This window comes from Gymnogyps californianus, chromosome 14, assembly GCF_018139145.2.
Source record: "Gymnogyps californianus isolate 813 chromosome 14, ASM1813914v2, whole genome shotgun sequence".
NCBI lineage: Eukaryota > Metazoa > Chordata > Aves > Accipitriformes > Cathartidae > Gymnogyps > Gymnogyps californianus.
Window position 1 is genome coordinate 20,244,052 of NC_059484.1, and position 17,577 is coordinate 20,261,628.

At 43.4% G+C, this 17,577-nt stretch overlaps 1 protein-coding gene across 1 annotated transcript in view; it reads right to left on the reverse strand.

The window, feature by feature from the left end:
* AFF4 (ALF transcription elongation factor 4) overlaps positions 1–16,179 on the reverse strand; it is a 54,343-nt gene extending 38,164 nt beyond the window's left edge. The window contains exon 1 of the mRNA XM_050905051.1: positions 16,126–16,179. The gene's annotated coding sequence lies outside the window, so the exon portion shown is untranslated. The remainder of the gene's footprint in view (positions 1–16,125) is intronic.
* Between the last annotated feature and the right edge of the window lie 1,398 nt (positions 16,180–17,577).

The window sequence follows — 17,577 nt, forward strand, 5'->3', positions numbered from 1 at the left end:
CTGAAGGTCCGCCTGAGGAACCCTCCACGCAAAACCTGTCAAAAAGTGATCCAAACCCACCACTTTTCAACCAGGCATTAGTTGATCTTCAAAGCATGTTTACAACACCTTCACTTCCTTCAAGACATCCTCATTTAACTCAAAGGCTTTTTTTCTATCTGCATTGGTTTCATAAGCATGAGAAATCAAACACTTAATTTATCCAGTGCCGGTTAATTGGCTGTGATGAAACGCAAATTTTGTTTGACAACATTTGGCCATGAACGATAAACAGTCTTCAGAGAGAATACACAATATCTAGCACTTCGTGCAGGGCACACCCAGCTGCGTGAAGCACAGACAACTCAAACAATTTATTTTTTTTTTAAAGAGGAAAAAAAAAGCTGGAAATCCTGCTTGTAATAAGGAATGATATGTTTTCAGAAGGCACTTAAAAATACCAGAAACTGCCTTAATGCTGCATCCAACTCCCTCCCAAAGATACCTGTTACTTATTTCAAATATTTTTCTTACTTGTACCATGAATAGCAAGGAGCATCTAAGGAGTTGGCATGGCATGCTATTACCGACTTCTGTGTCGAGTATGGCATCGCTACTAATCCTGTCACTAAAATCACGTACACAATCCTAAAATGCTACTCTGTCAGCTTTTAATACAAATGCACTCACGTAAGAGCTGTTAAAAAAGGGAGAAATTAAAAAATAACTGCCCCGCAGCAACAAAATTAACAAAAATCCACCAACACACAAAACAGGAACACTCTCTGGTGTCACCAAGATCTACTTATCACATAAAAGTGAATGTGTAGGCTTAACTTCTAGCTTTCTACGTTATGGTGAAGAAAAAAAAATAGAAAAAAAATAAAACATTTCCTACTAAAATGACACAGCTTTGCACAAAAAAGTACAAACAGTACGCTTCTCCAGGTACAGTTTAAAGAATAATCACAATGTTGCAAATACAGAAGCACTACAATCATCAGTCATCTTCATAAAGTTTTATAACACTGAAATAAGGAACAAAAGTAAGAACAAGAGTTTACAGAGAATTCAAGTAATATTCATACGTGTCAAGAAACAGGAAAAAACAACTTTTCAAAAGGACAAAGTATGCTGTTTTATTTCTCTCCCTCGCACCTTTTGACACAAAGGCTGCAGTTTTCCATCAGCTCTGGTTAATACCGCAGTGGTATTCTGTGCCAAGGGAGGGGTATTTAGTTTGGGGTGGCTCCAATTGCAAATGGTATCTGCTCTGCCACAGAAAAGGTTGGTTATACCAGCAGTATTCTTAAATTATAACTCAGTATCAATCAACTCGCTATTAGGCACACTCAGTAAGATTGCATATGTGAACATAAGAAAGCCTGAGCCATAACCTCATTTAGATATTTTGATGAGAATGAACTCTTACATAGCTCCATCTCTACACGAGAGCTATCCCTCTTTCCAAGGTTTCATCAGAAGGTCTGTGCTATTGCTAATACGATACAAATACAAACCAGTGATTCACCATTAATACAGACACAAATGTTTTCCATTTCTGTAATATAAACATAAATGTTTCTATCCCACCCTTCATGTCAGGGATTCCTTCTGCACATTCAACAGGGAGATCATAAAGTACTGTAAGAGCTGGATGTGAACACCTCTGTATGTACTGTGAGGGTGGGAGAGCTTTAAAAAAAAAATAATAATAATAAAAGTAAGTTGGCCTAGGTCAGGTTAATGTTTGACGAGAACTACGAGGGAGGGCAGAGCCAGCAGTTTGCTGTAGGCACTTCTCCTTCCTACTCAGCTCCGAAATGCCGCAGAAATCCCCAAGAAAGCACTATGCGCCTGGACTTGCCGCTGCTTCTCAGACAAATGAGCACAAATCCTTCACCACCGTTAGTCGAGAAAAATTTCACAGTACTTTTTGTAAGGGCACGTTGTTAGTCCCAGTGTCTCAGTCAAGTGACGATGCGAGCAATTACATCCTGCTCTTTAGCTTCATCTGCCGGATTCCCCCTTCATCCCTCAAAACCATATCGGGTTACCCAAGTATCAGCCAGCCAGCATCTTCTACTTGAGAAGCCACCACACCGCAACGATGGATAAAAGAATTACAGTGATCATTTGTAACTCAACACTAACTACTGAACAAGGACTTGGGGATCCTTTAGAACTAAAGAGGCTCTGTAAGTATAACATTTCATTAAACAAGTTCAGATGAGAAACGGGTATATCATTCATCATACACGAGACTCAGCACATAGAAGCAAGGGCTGCATTTTGACTAAGGTAAAAGTTAACACCCAGCAACTGGATTTTAGAAGCCACGTTAAGGAGGAAATTTCTAACTTCAGCAGTTGCAATACAGCTCATTTAAAACCAAGTTTTAAGCCCACTTCTAAAACATGCTATTAAAATAGCTTAAAATTGTTTACATCCAGGAATAATTTGCAAGACTGGTTTGATGTAATTTACTCAATGGATCTTAAAAGATGCAAAACTACCTGTCCTTTAAAATGTCATATTTTTGTGCAAAAGTATTACACTGTAATGAAAACGCCTGGTTCCCCCCTCCCCCTGATTAACCTTACACAGAAACAAAGTTCCCGGCTCTTTTTCTTCGTAGAGAGCAGAGCTGCTCACAGGATACCAACTTCAGTCCCTCCTTTTTGTCCTGTCTCTTCAGAAACGGTAGAGAAATATGGAAGTCTAGGAAGTGACAGCACAACTCCCTGCTCTCTCCTCCTCTCTCGGTGGACGCAAACAGCAGAGGAAGGTTCATTCCTCCATCAACTGTCCCTCTGTCTGCCACAAAGCGACCGCACAGGCAGATGGCACAGATCCCACAGAGCAATGACCCAACAGTGGCGTTACTGACTCTCAAAGGAAAAGAGTATCTCTAAGATTGAACGCTGTGATACAACAAAGCCATAATCTACCAAAACTGTCATTTTCTGCACTTACCACAACACCAAGTCAGGTAAGGCAGAGGAGCCTCAATGTACTCTTGTTATCAATAACGGAGCCTGAGCCAGAAGAGGGAAGTAAAGCTCATTTCTGCTGTTAAGTGAAGCAGAATTTCATCTTTGCCTTCTGTGACGGATGCTCTCAACCCCCCTTAACCAAACCAGCAGCAGTTTGGTACAGGCTCCAGAGGAGGTAAAGGCCTGAGCCATAGCCGGGCCAAGAACTCCTCTAGGAAACCCACAAAGGAGCAGAGCAACAGTGGAAGTTGTGGGTACAAGGAGTCTCGTGCACACCTCTCCCATTGTGTGCGATTTGACTACGAGCCAACCACTTTATCCCATAAATACGACAGCCTAAGTGAGCCTTCTTTGAGCCCTCCCTGCTAGTCAGCGTGGCTGCATGGCGGTGATCTCCAGCAACGAGATCTTTTACCAACAACAGATCGCTGGATGAGCCCAATTTGAGCTCTCCCTGGACGGCAACTGGACTGCACGCCAGGCAACTCTCCCCTTGAGCAGGGACGCCTCTCAATGTTAAGAGATATTAGTTGTTTAGCTTAAATAAGTAAGTTTTATATAGAATGAACACTTAAAGTTATTATATTGCGTGATTTAGTACGCTGTTTGCTCAGCTTTACTTACTTAGCACGAGTAGCTAGATTTGCTGAAGCCTTAGGCTGCAAGCTATAAACTTTCACTGAGATTTACTGAATGTGTACCTACTTAGTCAAAACAGGGGCCTCCAGAGCCAGCGTAAATCAGAAGATAAGGAGGCTTCAAGGCTACAACCGTCAACAGCACCTGCAGCTCGACAAGATAAGGAACAGCCTGTCTGGAGACAGTGAAGGAATCCAGTAAGGGGTCAGAAGATGTCAGGCCAGAATCACGACTGGACCACAGGGCGCGTGGAAGGCGCGCGAAGAGAGCGTGAAGAGCGCGTGAGGGGCGGGTGAATTGTCTGTGAGGGTACAATTGCCCAGGGATTTCTTTGTTCGGGTCGGTCCCTCCCCAGAGGCACCCAGCTCGAGCTGACCCTGCTGCTGTACCACTCTATTAAATTATTTATTTTTATACAATTCGCTGCCTGAGAGCCTGTTTCGGGAAACCGAGGGTTTGAACTTTGGAGCGAACTAACACCAGACGCCTGGATGGAAGGTAAGTGATTAACAGCATGCTAAACTTTGAAATCCTAACTAAGTGATATAAAGGATTGATTGTGCACATACCATCTTTTAGACATAAACCGCTGACCAAGTCTGAGACTAAGTCTGGATCCAGCTGCACCTAGACTCCTCTCTGAGAAGGAGTTTAGAAAGCAAGGGGGTCCATTCTGAACCTCATGACTCAACGGAAGGTTTTCCTTACCCTTTGAATTTCTTAGATATAAACCGCTGACTAGGTCTGAGACTAAAATTGGACCTAGCCGCCCCTAAGCTCCATCAGGAGTTTAGGAAGCAAGGGGGTCCATTCTGAACCTCGCGACTCAACGGGAGGGTCTCCCTTACCTTTCTGCATCTCCGATCTCAGCGCAAATCATGGAATCGATTCTAATTCAATTTTCCATTGTATGTTTCTGCCATGTAGTAAGTAATAGAGTGAACCTTGCCATCGAACTCTGTTAAGTTGCACTTTTAAAAATTCCTTAAGTGATCTAAAACACTCATCCGCGACACCTTCCCAAGTTTTTGCATTTCTATTTGCTTCATCTTGCACAACCAAAACTACTTGCAGGGATACAAGGCTTTCTTAACCAAGGCAATGATATTCTTTTTAACATCATCTGAAGCTCAAGTCCTGCCATCCTACAGTTCAGAAGATAACAAAACCAAAAGCACTACAGAGCAGACTGAACTCAACACAGCTTTGCCTTCCACTGGGAACACAATTTTGTTTCTCAAGCAAATCTCAACTCAGCCAACTTCAGCCCAATTCAATCTCACACTCAAACAACGACATTCTCCTCATTCTTTCAATTCTCCATCGCTGGTATATTCTATAATTTGCACAGTGCAAAGATGGAGCATCACGAACACAAAATTTTTACATGCAATCTTTTCATGTCCACACAGGCTAACCAAAGCATATTCTAATACTGTTTCCCAACAATATTCTGCAGTTTAATTGGACAGAAACTTAATAACTGAATTCCTGTGCCTACATGTTCTCCTGTTTAAACTTTGAAGCCAAGACAATTGGTGTTTAAATTTTATTAAGCAATAGTTATTCAGACATCCAACATTAATGTGGCTATTATAGTTCTGACTTCCTCACATTAATTTACTTTCATAAAAGACCTCACTACATTTGAGTGTTACAAACTCTACAGCATTAGGATTAAGAAAGGATTCACTTCACAGAAATTCTCTGATAAATATGCTCTGTATAAGATTTGGAACAGTACACAATGTTTTAACAAGGTGCCATCTAAACTAAGAGTGAAAAGGCAAACGGGAAAAAAAATCACATTCATTTCAAGGTTCACATCCTTCTCCCATCTTAACAGAACCACAGAAAAAGCAAAGACAGAAAAAGTTTATCACATACATTACCCAGGTTTAAGTGCCATTTCCTCCAGCCTTATCGAAAGATCACCTGTCTGCACTGTCTCACAAGACATTTATCTTGGACTTCCTATCGTAACCAAGGTTCAAGCATTCTGCTGCATAACATACTAAATCCAACGTCAGGCTTTGAGATAATAAATTCTGCCACTGTATAAACCACTTAGGTCTTTTGTAACTGCTTGCAGTAGTAAGGTCTCTTCCACATGACAACACTGTATAAATACCGATAGCATCTCTGCCTCTTCCCCTTGCTCTTTCAAGCACAGCTTATTTTCTCAACACAGCTTTTATGTGATGCATCTTCACAACACAAGCATCAGTAAATAAAATATTTTGGGGCTATTAATACATCCTGTGCCCAGCTCTACTTGGTACTTAAAGCAAAAGGCAATTTTTTAGATTTGAGAGGATAGTATGGGTGTGGTTCCAAGTCCCTGGTCCAGGGCAGACGCCCAAAGCAGCTCCCACCCCGTGTCGTGCTCCTATCCCGCACCACTCTCCCGGTTGTGCTGACACAGCCATTTACCGGCACTGGTTAAGCTGAATTAGGGAAATCTGTGCAGGTTCAAAATAGGTATTTTGGGGGCAGGGTTATTTTTAAACACAGATAAGTTTGAAAGCTCCATGGCCCCCAAAACAGTCATATCAGCATTAGAGAGCAGGAATAAGCAACCTGTTTAAAACGAAACAACAACAAAAAAAACTAACACCCCCCCCCCCCCCCAAATCCACAAAAGTCTCATTAAATTACTGCTTATGTTTTTTGCATCGCAGTGTCATAGGTGGACTTGTCTGCAACAGCTGACAAGCAACGTGGTTATGACTGATGAAACAAGAGCAGAAGGATGGTGGAGAGCAGGTCGGCAGAGTAGCCAGAGCTAAGGAACTTCACCATTCTATGATTTAACTCTCTTCAGAAACATGGGAAAACACTCGAGGTATGCTACAGAGTAACTGAGTAGCACAACGCAGTGAATTATGCCTCCAGACTGTTACCAGAACAACCGAAGGAGGTGGAGGGGAAGCATCAAAAAGCCAACTGAGTTCATGCATGTCGGCATGTAAATATCTTTTAAAAAGTGATGGCTTGAACTCACATAGCACCAATGGCCCCTGTTAGCAGTTACAGTATTTCCAAGATTGCTTTACATTTTGAAAACTAGAAGGGTTCATAGACTTCTTAAAATCCACAATTTTGAGTACCAGAAAAGAGAGCATAAGAATTTTAACTCTGATTCTCAGTTTTCAGCCCTAACTTGTATGCAAAAAGTTTACCAAATTCATCACCATTTGCTACCTGTCTAAAATCTGCTATTAGTACTCGAATGACACGACAGCTCTGAGACCTGGGATACTTTCTGATAACTTAAAACTTTCTTTTTAAATTTAAGTACACTGAAGATGATGAGAGCGCACATTAGTTAAACTTCGGAAAAACCCACTAGGGAAGAGGAGTATTCAAGATTTGCAGACAAAGCAAAAAGAATTTGGAAGCGAGAGGAAGGCACCAGAACTATCTACAGAAGCTGAAATTCAGCAGGAAAGCCACAGCTTTGATGTGCAGTGCTTCCAAACAAACACTAGTTAAAAATGTTGGAAAGTTTTAACCTTTCATCCTACCTATTAAATGCCATCTGTATTTTATAATCCCTGCAAGCAGATTGAGGAAAACATTAAAATTTCAGCAGCCACTGAGTATCAAGACATTTAGTATAGTATCAATTACTTCAGGAAAACAGTTGATAAACGTTAATTTAGCTACACAAACCCTTTTAATAAAATGACGTTACCTTTTCCCCCCCTAATGATGTGGGGTTTTTTTCCCCCCAAAGTTCTCACAGCTTTTTCTCACTTTTCTGGATGTGGCCTTAAAACAAAAGTCATGCTGTTCACAGGTCTATCAGATTTAAGCATCAAAAAGAGACTGAGCCACCAAAGAAACCCCGGACAGAACATGCCTTGCGCTGTTCCCTGTTCCCAGGGATCCCGTGTCCGGGGCAGGGCAGCTGGGAATCAAACGGTGCCTTCGTGGTCGTCCCCGCAGAGCACCAGCACGGCTCATGTGCAACCCGCTGTCATCCGAGGACCGCACAGTTACACCACAGAAGTGATAATTATGAATAATAATAATAATGAAGTATCTTCCGCAGAAGATATGTAAACCCAGACCAAAAACTTAACTTCTGCATTTGATAAACTAGTAACAGCGTTGTGCAAGCTGGTTTTGAACTGCTGTTCCTAACATATTCTTAACTATAAGCCAAAAGACTTGACAGACATGAAACTGCAAAACATAGAATCCTAACAACATACATAATTTACAGTCAGTGAGACTCAAAGAATCTTGCCACTAGAGAAAGAAGTCAAGCTTTTTGTCGTATGAAGTTAAAGAAAAACACAAGCAATCTTGCAAAAGTCTTGTCAAAATTCAGTTGAATTTCAAAACACTTAATGCAATAGGCCAGTTCAGTTCATACAGAGACTTTCAGCGTGTCAGTTTGTTACAAAGCTTAAACCTGATAACGCCTCTGTTATCAGATAAAACTGCTTTCAAGTGCTACAGAAATGCTGTAGCAAATGGCAAGAAATGCTTCTCGCTGCTAAAGCTTCCAGGGATATGGTGGACAAGCTAGCTTTAATTAAATAGTTTTGTTGCCTTTCTTAGGCACCTGGCACGGACAGCAACTCCTCCTTGGTGGCTGAATTAACTGAATTCTACTAAGTACAAGCTAAGATTAATTTTTTTAAGGTATGATTCATATTACTTACACAAATAATTAAAAAAAAAAAAAATTAAGTTGTATAATGGATTAAAATAAATTGTATAAATACAAAGTACACTCCCGCTAGTAAGAAATCACCCCATTATACCAGCCATTGAGACCCAAATTTTGTAGTCCTCTTAAAACGAAGATTAAACCACACCCATTTTTTACCATCTTTAGTTTTCGAGTCTGTCAGTAAATCATGACTGAATGTATTTTAACATTCCTCTGAATAAATACATGCTGGCGCGTGCCGCGAAGAGAGAGCAGGAGGAGTGCCACGCAGCGCACGCAAGTCCCTGCAGTCACCCGTGCTCCCCTCTCCCTGCCCGTGCCCCCCCGTGCACGCTGCGCTGCTCCTCCGCATCGGCAGAGCAAACGGCAATTGGACTTATCAAAAAAAAAAAAACCCAAACCCCAACCCCAAACAAACAAACAAAAAAATCAACACAAGCTATTTGGGTCAGTTAGGTACGTGAAGACGACACCGTGAAAGCATCTTTAAATGTCAATTCAGCATGGATCTTGCTTCATGTGGCCATAAAAGAATGCAACTTTTTCCTTAAAAAAAAGAGAAAATTGGAGAAAAAATGAAGAAAAAACCTGTCGGTTTTTAGGACGTTATTAGTGATTAACAAATTTAAGCTGAAGACTACTTGTTAAAACTCTCTCCTGGTAAAACATATTTCTGGTAATTATTGGCTAAGAACGTGTCACAGTACAAACTTCTTACTTGTATTTTTTCCTCATTAAATATAATTGGCGCAGATATTTCAGCAGAAGTAATCATTGCTCCAGGAAAAACCTTTTCACCCTTTATCTTTTCAAGGCTATCTACACCACAGTTTTCACCGTGTCAGATCAATGGTCTAATATGACAGTAATTTATCCTATCAGCATCATAAGGACAAAATTAAATATAGTGATTCCAAGCTTCACCAGTCAATTTAAAACAATATATCAAACCAGTACAGTGGCCATACTGCTTTCCATCTACAGCCAGTGTGGAGTGCCGTAGCTACATACCAGCACGAGTCACTGACATACAAACCACATGCGAACTGGAAGGTTTAATGGTAAATCTCAAACAAGCAAACAGAAAACCCCACCACCAGCAGCCCCCCACCCACCCAAATATACAAAAACCAAAAAATACAAATATACCCAAAACACGCAAACAAAACTATCAGTAAGCTCTTTTCCATACAGGACCACCCAGCACATCAAAAAAAGACATGAGATAGGAAAAATATCAGTCCATTTTATCCCATCGTGGCCAATCTTTATGCTTCAAGGCCCTTGAAGTTACAATAATAAAATAGTATTAAGATATCTTTGTCAAATCAAGCATTTTTCAATCACAGCAACTTCCGTTAGGTCACTATTCTTATTTATGCCAAAACACAGCACGACTTGCTAAATTAAATTTACAACGTGTTCCTCCATTAAGTCTTTTAACCCGTTTCTCCATATTCAGTTTTTCTGAAATTTTCATCTTAATGGCTCAATTTTTCAGATCTGGACTTTGACCAAGCAATTTTTTAATTATCTTTAAATAAGGAAATGCTTATGCTAATAGTAATGGAACACTGGAAAATGAAACTGGCAGATTTCTGAATTTTTTTACAGAAACTCCGGTTACTCCTCTGCCCACAAAATACATAACATCACACAAAAACTAAATTCCCATTTTGATGTGGCTTTTTTGGTTTGCTTTTACCCTCCCCTGTAGGAAAAATACTCCATTAGTTGCTCTGCAGCCAAACTATAGAAAGAGAATTGTGGACTCTTATCTCCGCATCCTACTCGCTTTAATGATTTGTGCACATCAAAGCCTGCTAAAACCATTTAAGCACTTCCATCACTGAAATTTCTTTAATGTCTTTTGGATATTAAATTAAATGCAGAAACAAAAAAAAATACATGTGAATGTACAAAGATCTACAATTATGATCAGCTATTGAGCTTTTATAGTAATGTTAGCATAGACGGTGACATACATGGAAGTACACATTTAGTATTTTGAAGCATAATTTATATAAAAAATATTGCAGGCAGCCAATATAAGTATTAAATATTCATTTAAAAACAGACATTTGCAACAGGATCACACTAAGGAAAGTGCATTCTACATTTCTGACTGTTCTACACAGCCCTAAAGCACGAGAGGAAAAAAGCACCGAATATAATTGCCTGCTAGGGTAAATAAAGCTATCATAACTTGTTTCCAGATTTTCTGATGCTGGAGGACCAGTTACACTAACATTGCCTTATATGGCTTCAGGGTGGTTGCACATTTATCTATGAGTACGTGTCTATCTACGGGTAGGTGGCTACTACCTCGGTATCTACATACTATATGCAGCTGGAAGAGCAACAAAACATCTGCTCTGTTCTCCTCATAGTTATTTGGTTTCTATATTTGAAATACACTTCCATTTCTCACATCACTGCCTGATCACAGATCGCGATTCAACTCTCGAAGTAAAGATTCACACGTACCTGCTACACTTCAATGAAAAAGTAGGAAAGAGACTGTTCAGTGGTGTGAAATTTCAGCAGGAAGCAAAACTGTTGAGGAAAGTATCTAATACGGAGCAATTTACCTTGGTGAAATCTTAGAATCTGAGCTAAGGACAAGTTTAAACAATTTTTCCTGCCTGAAGAGTTCTTTTTTAACTGGCCACTGGTTAGAAACACTATTTTCCCAACGTTTCATTCTAAAAATTAAACATACTATTATTTTTTCCTTAAAATTGGAAAATGTATGTAAATAAAATGATATATGATCCAACTATAGTGAGATACCAAGTACTCACCTCTGTTTCCAGCAGATTACAAAGTTACAGGATATCAAAACCTGAGTGCCTTCTCCTTTTAACACCATATACAGTAAAAGTTACAGAGTTTTAAACGTACTAAGTTTAGGGATCCAGTTTGGTGTAACACATGTTCTCCGATACTCTTCCCAACCCCAGCAGAGCCAGCCCCAGGGAGCTTCAGGAGGAACACACACATTTCCAGGGTTTGCTTCTGCCCCTCCACGAATAAGCCACTAAACTTAAAAGCTGAGAAAAGTTTCGAGCCCAGTCCAAAAGACAAGCATCTTAAAGCTACCCTTGGAAACTGCACATAATGGGGGAAACGTCAATCCTTCGCAGGAAAATAATCACAGTGCTAACACTGAAGAGAACCGCCCCATTACTCTGGTCTGTAGTCTACTACGGCTAGTCCTTGTGCCCCCAATGCAGTACTGGGAATAAACAGCAAGAAACTGCTGTGAGGCTGCAGCGGAGTACACCTATCTGCAGGGAGAGATTTGGAATGATAAAACAGTCTCTCCCAAAAAACATGATCATTACAGGATTACAGTATTAGTAAAAGTAGACTCTATATTTGTTTAATTATAAAACCTGGAAAGCAACATGTTCAAGTAAATTATCAATAAATGTTATGACATTAATAAAAACTAAGATGAACTGTAAAAAAAGAGATCAATAAAAGGGGGGCTATAGCTGAGGTACTGTTGGGACTGGGTACCGCAGCTCAATAGAAAGAAGTGCAGGAAAACTTTTCTTAATGAGCTGCTAACAGAAGAAAATTAGTTCAAGTCTTCAGGGCAAGAACTTCTCTTATTCAACGTTTGCACAGTACTGAGCACAAGGAGATACTTTTCTTTCCTTTTTTCCTGTTGGCACCTGGTGCTACTGCCAGTTAATAAACCGGGTTTTAGATTCATCAGCAGGAATTAATGGATCAAGTAAGAACAAGAGACATGACAACTTGAAGAACTACAAGCTAATGCACTTGGGGAGAAAATATAGTTCACTACATTAGGGAGAAGAGAGGTTTGAAACACAAAGTTGGAGAAAGAACCTTGGAAAGCAGTAAGAATTTGAGAGCCTGGGGAGATGGCAGACACCAAATTAGACATGAGTGCATGAGGCAAACAATATCACAGCTACGGGGAAAATGGAATTTTGGATGGCACGTACGAAGCTGGCACAGAACCAGGCAAGGAAGCAAGCCGTGCTACGCTGCAGCTATGTGCTGTGCTAGGCACCTCTACAAAAGTCATAGACAACATCAGATTTTCATTTCAGAGAGCACCAATACAGTTATTCGAAATGGGAAACCTTAATTCAACTGGAATATGTACATCTAGTTCAAATATCTAAAAGGAGAATAAATCTGGATTCCCACAGGAGAAAAATATACAGAAAGAGAACAGTACTACTTTAAAAATTCAGGCTGACTAAACTTACGAGAAAAGCTTTATGACAGGAAGGAGCACGAGCCTGTGCAGTTATATTTCCTAAGCAGTGACAGAACCCCTATCATTTCACAAGCTGGAGAGCATCTTGTTAGTCATTAGTAACTGCAGAGAAGGAACAATCCTGCAAGAGAAGAATAATTGCCAGGTAAGTTCTTTCATCTTTCGTTTTGCAATTCTATGAACCTGATTTCTTATTTTCTTATTTTAACAGTTAGCAATATATTTTACATACATCTAACCCTCCTCTATCTAAATGTAATCTGTTAAAGTTTCCTGACTCATTTCCAGACAGTCCCTCTTCATCCTACAGCCTCTCCATCTCCCCACAATTTGGGGCGTTCTTTTCTCACTGCTTAGCAAAGATGACATCAACATCGCTTCTTTCTTGATACAGACTCCAAGACAAGACATTAAAATCAAATGACAAGGAAGACAAGCGGACTCAAGTTTAGCTACTTCTTAGCCTCTGTTGAAGGCAACTGTGAGACTATAGTAACATGAGAGAAAGGAAATATGCCTGTAGAACAAACCACATGTGAGTAACAATCTGAAATTATGTGGCCGAGAACAATTACTGCAGCAGAAAAGAAACCTCAGAGTCACTAAAATCTCAAGACTATTCTTACACCCTCAGACAGGTAGACCCCAAATACAACGCTGTGCGACTAACTTTCCTCCCAGCTCTACATACACACTGCTGCTGGTAGAGGCGGCCTCTTGAAAGACGCTCGTACTCTTTCCTTACGTCCAATAAAGGCAAAATCTGCCTATAGGACAGGTGCTGATTTCATGTCTCAGCTCTCAAGATTCAGCCTCAGACATGGGTATCACTGGTTAATATTTCTACCCTCAACATTGTAGATTTCTGTTGATCTGGAGCAAACAGTAAGAGTAATAATGATGAAAAAAATCAGAAAACAAGAGGATGAGCAGGAAGGAAAGGAAGGGAGGCATCAGAAGCAGTTATGAGCAGTTACAGCAACTCTCGTAAGCACTGAAAATACAGGGGAACGGGGGACAGCAGTTTCACCATCAACTTGGTCAGAGTCCCCTGTCTGCTTCAAAAGATGCTGTGACCTGCTCTCTCAGTCAGTAGTGCACAAGTCATGTATGTCTTTAGTCACATCCGACAACCAGGAGCAACCACGGTGGAAAACAAAGCGCAGCAGAACATCCTTGCCAGCAGCTGTGAGCTAGGAAAGGAAGAAGGAACTAGCGCGTACGTGCCAACTTATTATCTACCCGCTGTAATGTCAGGACAGATTTCTGCTGCAACTATTTATCTACAAAACCTGAACAATGCAAAGTGTATGGCGTTTGCAGATAAAAATATGTGGCATTTTCTTATTAAATAGCTGGGTCATAACCATGCAGAAGTATTTGTACATTCCAGCTAACTAAAAAGACAACCTAGAAATCCAAGTAATATTTCACTGAAGTTTTATCATGTTTTATCAAGTTCAGATCATCATAACTGGGAACAATGCAACACACATAAATATGAGCTGCTACTTTGTTGTTGCTGTGTGCCTTCTTGCACAAAAACCTACCCCAGGGGCTCAGTCTTGCTCTCTCAATGTTTGAGACACAGGAGAAAAGTCATAAAATGAGAAGTGCAGATATGTTTAAAGGAACTATTAGGGACCTGAAACCGTTTTTGAGACTAGAGTTGAAATTTACTGTTTTCTTTCATGATTGTTAAAACCGTTCAACAGAGGAGAGCTTGCTCTTGCACAAAGCTGCGAATACATCGTATAGCAGTTAGGAAATCATAAAAGTCAACATGGATACATTAATAAAGCCAAGATACGAATAATGCCAAAGGGTAAAATTTTCTTTCTTGTTATTGACCAACAAGAACTGCACGATTACCATTACAAGCCCTTGTATAACTCCAGTATAATACCCATACACAGTACCTACGTGACTAAGACTGTATATATCACACCTTGCTGAGGCAGACGACACAACAGTAGCGCTGCGAGTTTAATAATGTTTCTCTCATTAGAGGAGATAACGAAATGACAAATCAAGTCTACAACCACTCCTCCAAAGCACTTGACTAGATCCTATTTCGCAATAATGCCCTCGGGGCTGCAAAGCACTGTGTTCCAGTGACTTAAGAGAAGTATTCAGAATTTTTAAAGAAATGTAAGGAACTAGAAACATACGCATGAGGAGAAGTTCAGTAACTAGAAGGGAGCTGGCAATAAAGTGACAAACAAAAGCACAGACTTGAGCAGAACAAGTTAATTTCAAAGACTACTGATGCTGAGTAAGTGCCTGTTCAGCTCACACGGAGGCAAGTGGGAGGTCTGACTGACATCAGTGGAAACAGGCGAACATTTAAAACTGTCACAGTCTTCCTAAGTAAATGATCAAACAAGACCGTAATAAGCCGAGGAGATGGGCTTGTGAAATAGAAGGGCCAACACCTGCGAAGCGGAGCTCTCTCTTCATTAGAGCATCATCTTTTCAGGCTGTATTTGAGATACAGGTATAAGCACTCAGTTTTCCCCCAAAATGAAGTTAACCACTTCCTCATTTCAAGAAGTGAATGAAAGACACAGCAACTGAAAGCACTAATATCTGTATCACGTCTCAACACTTTCTTGTTTTGTTTTGTTCATCGGAAAAAAAAAGCAAGAAAAAAAAGCACTTGTCAGCCCAGGCTCAAGAAATGTTAAGTGACCCCTCTTTTGATTATAAAGTCTAACACAATCCTCACCACGATGCTGCTTTACATAACTATCTAGTCACTCACAACGAGGATGTGATTGCGTGTCAATAACCCCGAGAGTCTCCCTTCTCCTGACCTTCGGCAGCACCTACCCGAAGCCATTTCCTATGACCACCCCCGCACCCAGCAGCACCCAGCCTGCCCGCTCCATCCCCAGAGCGGCTCAGGGCCTAAAACGCAGAGAGCAAAGGGGAAGGAACAAAGCCCTGACGTCAATTACTAGAAAAGGATTAAACCCATCAGCTGCGAGAGGGGAAGGCACCGGCCCCACCAGCACCAAGAACCATCCCAAATGCCTGTTTTCACGGGGGCCACCCAGGTTTTGCTCTCTAGTGAGAGGGACGCGGCAGGACAGGCCGGAGGGGAGCGGTGCCCGGCACAGACACCCACCCCCGTTCCCGCCGGGTGTGTAACTCCTCTCGGCGTGTACGTGTGCAGGGAAACACCGCGGTTCCGCGGTTTGAAGCGGGAGAGATGCGCCATGAAACGGGCGATCCCAACCGTCCGGGAACCGCAGCCCGGCGGGGAGGAGTGGGGGGGGGGGGAACGGGGCCCGCGCAAGTAACGCTGGCACGGAGAGCCGGGCCGCGGCCGGGGAAGGGACGGCTCCGGGCCTGGGAGGGTGGGTCGGGAAAGCTCCCTGAGAAGTGAACCGGGGGACAAGGGGGGGGGGGGGGGGGGGGGGGGGGGGGGGAAGCAGAGCGGGGTCCGACGGCGGCCGCTACCGGGATCCCGCCCTTCCCCCGCGCCGGTGGGGACCGCTGCGGGCCCCCCCTACCCCGCGGCGGGCCCCGGCGCGTCCCCACCCCCGGCCGCGTCTCACCTCCGTTCGCCGCTCCGCTAGGCCCGGACCATTTCCTGGCTGCCGCCACCGGCCCGCCGGGCGGGGAGGGGGGGTTGGGGGTGGGAGGGGGGGGGGGTGGGGAGACGAAGAGGCCCGAGGGAGCGGGGGCGCCGCCGCCGAGTCACCGACCGCCCGGGGAGCGCAGGGGCAGGCCCGGCCCCCAGCGGGGGACGAGGGCCGGGGGAGGGGCTCACAGGCGGGAGGCGACGGCGGCTCCCCAGGGGTCCCGCCGCTCCATCGCGGGACGGGGCCGCGCTGGCGGCGAGGCGAGGTCGGGGAGGGCCGGCGACGTCGGCCTGGGCAGCCCTCGGCCCCTCGCCCGGCTCCGGCCTGCCTCCCTCCCTCCCTCCGCCCGTCCTGCCGGGCCGCGGCTCCTCCCGCAGCCGGGCACTCGCGTTACCCGGCAGCCCCCGCGCCGCCGCAGCCCCGCCGCCGCTCACGTGACCCGCCGACGGGGACTCCGCGAGCACGTGACCCCGCGGCGCGGGGAAGGCGGAGGGGTGGGTGGGCGGTGCCGCGGCACCGCCCCCCGCTGTGGCGGGCGTCACGTGGCGGGGCGCGGGGAGGGCTCCCGCGCGCTCCGCCCCCTGGCGGCGGCGGGCGGCGTCACGGCCGGTGGCCTCCGGCCTCTCAGCGCCGGTTAAAGTCCGTTAAAAAGACCTCTTTAAGGGTAAATATCGCAGCCCGGAGGACCAACCCTCCCTTTTTTGGTCAGTCGACCTTTCTACTGCAGTTTAAGGCATGGCGTGGTACGTGAAAATGAATTCACGTAAGACAGGGCGTAAAGCCGCCATGGGTTATCCTCTCCCAGTCGCTGCACGCTCACACCTGCAGAAGCAGAACTCTGTTTTTCTGCGTCATCATTTCAGAGGGTTTTGGGGTTTTCTTTTCCCCACCCCGTTCCCAAAAGCGCTCCCCGAGCCCCAACCACCCCCGCAGCCAGCCCCGGCCTCTGGCAGCAGATTTGTTCTCGAACCACCCTCACGCTTCTGTGCAACGTACCGCTTCGGTTTGTCATTCAGTTTTTCATCTCAGCGGAGCATTGTGTTGCCCGTTTTTAACTGAAAACGGCGGACGAGAGCACAGCCAGGCAGCATTCAGAGCTCAGACTGACCCATGGAAGCACAAGTCGCTTCACAGGAGATCCCGCACGGACAACCCCACCACACCGGCAATGCAACCGAAACTTCCAAAGTTGCCTTTAAAAATCATTTCCAAAATAGCCTATTTTTGAAAAACATACAACTATATTATATCAACATTTTCAAACAAAACCTACTTCTTCCACATAAACTGATTTTGAAATGTACTGGAACATGGTTCTACTTTGGGCTCATATTTTAAAAAATAATACTTTATTATTTTTTTTTAAATATGTCAGTCAAGTGCAGCAGAATGGTGCAAAAAACCCTTTTTTTTTTCCTAAGCATA